Source organism: Nipponia nippon, unplaced genomic scaffold (genome assembly GCF_047370975.1).
Source record: "Nipponia nippon isolate SJK-2023a ecotype South Korea unplaced genomic scaffold, ASM4737097v1 scaffold_2, whole genome shotgun sequence".
In the NCBI taxonomy this organism is placed as follows: Eukaryota; Metazoa; Chordata; class Aves; order Pelecaniformes; family Threskiornithidae; genus Nipponia; species Nipponia nippon.
In genome coordinates, this window is record NW_028262336.1 from 130,288,657 (window position 1) to 130,294,656 (window position 6,000).

Sequence of the window (6,000 nt, forward strand, 5' to 3'; positions counted from 1 at the left end):
TGGGGTTAGGAAAAAACAGCTGGATGAGGGACGGGATTTTACATCTGAGCTCTGCTGACATCTTACAGAGAGCCAGCCAAAATCCGAGACACAAATATTTTGAACTCTGCAGAAATCGTTTGCAGAGCTGGGATCTAAACTGGGTGGCCAGAGTCCACGGGTGGCAATTGCTTCTGTATGCTCGGGGGCTGCTTTCCGAATCCCTTCCTCACCTTTTAATGCACGCAGGAGTTGCACTGAGAGCTGCCAGCAACCGTAGCACAGATGTCGATGCAGGCTGAGTTCAGAAGCGTAAAGCCAAAGACAAAAACAGAGGCTGAACTCATGGTTCCCTTTCCTCTCCCTCAGCCATGGGACTTTCCTCCCCATCCCAAAGAAAGAGGACTCTTGTGGGCTGTGCAAAGGCAGTGCAAAGTATCATTATTCTGCTGACGAACCTCATCCCGAAATTCTTCTGTAGCAGCAGAGGAGGGAAATTTCAAGGCATACATTCAACTGAAATTTCAATTCTTATGAATGGGCAGTGCTATAGAGACACACAGGAGAGCAAATGGCGACAGAGCGGGGTTTCAACATCTGCAGCAATAGCTGGGAAGGGGCAGAGCGAAATCCTGCCCTGGGTAAGGAGGAGGAAAGCAAAAGAAAGGGAAAAGTACAACTTTCCCCCATTCTGCCTTTGCGAAACAGCCAGCCCACTCCCTTGGGTGTAACTGTTTCAGGACAGCATCACCCGCGATGTGCGAGATGCCTTCAGCCTCGGAAAATCTTTCAAAATATGAGAGTGTTTTTTATGAATAACACAGAAGGAATAATGTTTCCTGGAGGATGTGCTTTGACTTGAAAACCTTCCAGCGGGGGATTAACGCCGCACTCGGAGGCTGCCTGAGAGCATTTATGTTGCTCCATAATTGCACAAGATGCACTTCTCGGAGACTTTCAAGTCTATTAATGCACTCCGCTCCTCAGAGACGTGGTGTCAGAGCGACTGCGATTTATGGACAGAAGCCATCATGCTGCTTGTAATTCAATTTAAAAAAAAAAAAAACCAAAAACAAACCAGCTTGCAAGTCATGATGCTTCACAGCCTGGTCCAGATTTCCACCCCTCGCTACGTCTGAGTGCTAGGTGTTAATTAGGAGACCTAATGGCGTTATATAAAGGCAGGCGGCTAAAACGTCAGCATGCACGTAGCAAGAATGCACTGAGGGAAACATCTGGTTTTCTATTTTCTTTCCCTTTCTTTTATGAAGCACATCATACCAGTCGGAGCATTGCGGAAAACAAGGTCTTTCCTCGGTCGAGGGTGTCAGCTGGGGGAGCGCTCACACCCACCATCCCTTCAGCGAGGCTTTACAACGCAGAAGGTACTTCGCAACACCCTCGTTGTCCACCGCCTTTCTGCTGAGGCTGCAGATGGGTACTAATTAATGGCATTCGCCATGGCAGCAGATTTATTGGAGCTTAATGTATGGGAAACAGCCCCCTGACCGTGTCAGCGTGACCCACATCTAATGGGGAGATGCAAGGCCCTGCCATCTCCTGCTGTTCCCTAAAGCCTTTCTGTCCATGCAGGCTTACAATTAGTCCTAATTGCTTCTAATGACCGGAGTGCTGATGGCAATGCTATGAGGAGGGGCAGAGCTTCTCCTAAGAAGGATCTTACTGAAAAGTAATTAGTCACCGAGCCCGACCGCACAGCGAGTTCAAGGCAGGCACCGCCGGGTGCTTAATAATTGAACGAGTTCCTGCTTCTTGGAAGCATTTGCAATTTGCAGTTGCTACTGAAGTGAAACTTTACATGAATTTATTCCAGAAATCCTTAGAAGAACTGTGCCTTTATCAGCCCTCAAAGTTATCTAAATTATAGCACATTTTGCCTTTACTAGAGTAGGCTAAATAAATTGTAAGTAAATGTTATTACAGCCCTGATAAAGCACTGCATTCTTCCCATTTTCACCAGTATCCTTTTGCTTTTTTTTTTAAGATGTTTACTGTCGCCTATCAATTGAAATATAATCTCACCAAGCCCAGACCCAGCCAAACCTAAAGGGATAAGAAAGAATTGTAGTTGGTTTCTGGAATGGAAAAGTCCTCGGGAAGGAAAGCCAGGCTGCATGGCCCAGCAAGGAGAGACATACTGTTGGGGCTAAACTAATTTAAAAAATCATTTTTAATGAGAGCAATGCTGCAAGGATGCAGGGGACAGGGAGGGGCCGATCGTCTCCAGCAGACTCCAAACTGGGTTTCTCCATAAAAAATCTAATAGTGCTGGTTAAAGATTTTTTTTTTTTTACCATGTCCTCACTGTTGTCCCAGGACAACCCAGTAATAACAAAAATCGTCCTGAAATTGCTCTGCCCTAGCACAGCCTTTGCTGGGGAGAAGGAGGCCGGTGGAGATGCGAGAGGGCTGCATGATGGGCAGCTCTCTGCACAGAGACTCGCTGGCTTTCATCCATAAATCCTGAATGAGGAGCAGAGGCAGCAAACGAGGAGAGCAGGGAAGAAGCAGGACTCGAATGAGGACCTAGACCCACGCAGAAATAGGGTTAGTCCTACCAGGGGTAGAAAAGAGGGATGAAGATGATGATGGGGCAGTCCACCCAACATCCCAGAGGTCTGTATCTTAATGCAGGAGTGCGGAGGGGAATAGGAAGAGCTGGAAGCCCGGACTTGGGTCAATGGCTCTTACTGCCCCACCAGAGACCCAGCGAAACAATCTCCATAACTAGAATATTAATAGAAAAAGGACTGACGTTTTCAGGAAGGGCAGACAGGAGCAAGAGAGGAGCGTGTTGCTTTCTGTACCATCACAGAGGTACAGATTTATTCTGAAGTTCAGACCATGTCAAGAGTCAGACTGGCTGAAAGTCCATCGGAGATGGGACAAGAAAATGAACACTGTTGTGGGGGTCTGCTACAAAGCCACGAAGCTCAGGTGGAGGAAGCTTTGCAGGCAGCAAACAAGGTCAAAAAAAAAAAAATTGAGTTTACAGAAATGAGGGATCTTCAATTCAAGGGATGGATAGAAGGTGTTGTAAGAGTGTGGTCTGGTGCTCTGACTTCAAGCCAAGAAAGAAACCCAGAGAAGGTGGGAACTGGGCGAGATCGCTGGGACAATATTGAAGAGTAGCAGGAGCACGTAGCGGGGATCCAGCCAGCAGGAACGGCCACCAGAGCCGCAAGGATGGCCACCAGCACGTGGAAAGGAGGAAGCCCAGGGAGGAGCTGGTCTTGTGCTCCATGGTGGCATTGCCAGCCAACACCGCTTAATGGCTTTTTCACATCAACGTTCACCAAAAGGTCAACTGCAGCTGCGAGTCAAGTAGACACCTGCAGTGGAGGGGAATGGATAGAGCTGAAAATGGTGAAAGAGGAGTTTTGGGAGTGCTTAGGTAATCTCAGTATTTTAAAATTGCTTGGGACTTATTTTGGAGGACATAAGGACAGGGTCATTCCCTGGCTTTGAAAAGCCACAGCGAGAGGCTGTAAATCTGGAAGAGCGCAGAGCAAAAGCAGCTGAGAAAACAGGCAGGAGCCACACTAAGCCCCGCCGTGCCGGCTGCGCGTGGAGATAAGCCGAGCTTAGAGCCAGCTATTGCTGACAGCTGAGGAGGGGCAGCCCCACGGTGACATTCAGCAAGCTCCAATGTCCTCCCCGTCAGAGCCTCTGCCTGAGCAGGATGACGCAGAATAGCCTCGAAGTATTAAAATTTAACTTTTTTCTTTCTTGATTTCCAAGTGATGATCATGTCTCACAGCAAAGCTGACATGCTCCATCACTGATTTCTGTTTTACACCAAGAGAGCCTCCCATGAGCAGGACACTTGGCCACCTCTCCAAAGGGCTGAGCTCAGCTGTGGCAACATCAGAAAAATACCTCCCAGGCACAATGGCACCTTCTCATTAAGCCAGGCTAATTAGATTTTCTAAATAGGAGAGGAAAAAGTCCACATCCGAGCAATCATCCTGCTTGTGAGGAACTCTCAAAGGTTGCAGGAGCAATTAAGAAGAGGACAGCCATGTCCAGGTGGCCAGCAGCCCACCTTGTCCATCAGATAGTCCAACCGTGGCCCCAGGAGCATAACCATTTACAACTCAACGTTTCCTTGAGTCAGGACAGTCATTAACTATTTAGCAACCCTGAAATTCTCTTCCACTGACATCCCAGGTCCTTCCTTGAACTTGTGTCAGCTTTATCTCGTAGTATCCCATGGCAGGGAGTTTCACAATGATGGATGGGACCCCACATGAAGAGCCACCTCCTCTTGTTTGCTTTGATGCACCCACTGGTGGCTTCACTGGATGTCCCTGGAGTGCAAATTCAAGCATTTAGGTTGCCCGAGAGGTGGTGGATGCCCCATCCCTGGAAACCTTCAAGGCCAGGCTGGATGGGGCTGTGAGCACCCTGATCTGGTTGAAGATGTCCCTGTCCATGGCAGGGGGATGGACGGGATGAGCTTTAAAGGTCCCTTCCAACCCAAACTATGATTCTAACATGAGGTTTGCAGGGCCCTGACCAGCCCACGTCTCACAGTAGAACTTCACCTGACCAAGTGGAGATTTCCACCCCCAGGTAGCTCCTTTGGGCTCTAACGGAAAAAAATGGATGCTGCGAGGACCTGGTGCCCTGACCCATGCGGGTGACAGTCCCATTTGGAGGGGGCGGGTGGATCGGTGGTCACAAAAGTTTTTCCAGCCAACCCTCCCAGGGTCTGCACCATGGGTCCAGGGCAGACGTCGCAAACCCTTGCTCCACCAGCGCATTTGTCCAAGTCCCTGGGCTAGGCACGGCTGTGCTGATATAATCCCAAATCCTTTCTTGTCTCATAGCACTGTGCTAGGGAGCATCCGTATGCAGAAACAGGTTGTGTGGTTTGCATGGACACTGCAAGGAGGTAAGGCATGAGGGACTCTCACCCAAATGCCAGTCGCTTGAGCCATGTATCCCCCAAAATAGCTAGCTGGGGGTTATTTGTCTGCTGAAAAGCTGGTGAGAACACGCAGAGCTGTCAGTTGTTACTTACCACCGCAGCTCAGGATGGAGATGGATGATGGAGGGGATAGACGGATGGATGGAGGGAGGGATGGAGGGAAGGAGGGATGGAGGGATGGATGGAGGGAGGGGTGGATGGAGGGAGGGATGGAGGGAGGGATGGAGGGATGGAGGGATGGATGGAGGGATGGATGGAGGGATGGAGGGATGGAGGGATGGATGGAGGGAGGGATGGAGGGAGGGAGGGAGGGAGGGAGGGAGGGAGGGGTGGATGGAGGGAGGGATGGAGGGATGGAGGGATGGATGGAGGGAGGGGTGGATGGAGGGAGGGATGGAGGGAGGGATGGAGGGATGGAGGGATGGAGGGATGGATGGAGGGAGGGATGGAGGGAGGGAGGGAGGGAGGGAGGGATGGAGGGATGGAGGGATGGATGGAGGGAGGGAGGGAGGGAGGGAGGGAGGGATGGAGGGAGGGATGGAGGGAGGGAGGGAGGGAGGGATGGATGGATGGATTGATGGATGGATGGATTGATGGATGGATGGAGGGAGGGAGGGATGGAGGGAGGGATGGATGACCTCTTCTGGCACTGGCAGAGAAGAGGAGGAGTCCAGCGGGTCCTGGGGACACTGGGCCCCCAGGGCCGGGGAGCTGCGTGCCGGCGTGCCGGGGGGTGGCAGTGTTAGAGCAGAGAAGGACGCTCCCTCCATGCAAGCAGGGAGCCTGCAAAGCCCCGAGCCCCGCGCAGCCTTCGCCCCGCAGCCCGGTAGCTCTCCTGGGGCTGGGGATGAATTTTATTCCCGTGCATGTCTCTGGGCAAAGGGAGGAAATAAAAAAATAATGAATTTAACTGACAATTTTTAGCTAGGCAGAAGGAAAAAACAAACAGCCGTTCTGGGTTCCCGTTGCCCGCAGTTTTGTGTGAGCGGGGATTGCACGCACCTGCATTTTGAGCGGGTCCTAGGGCCATCCCAGCTTCCCGCCAGCCTCAGTTTCCCCATCTGCAA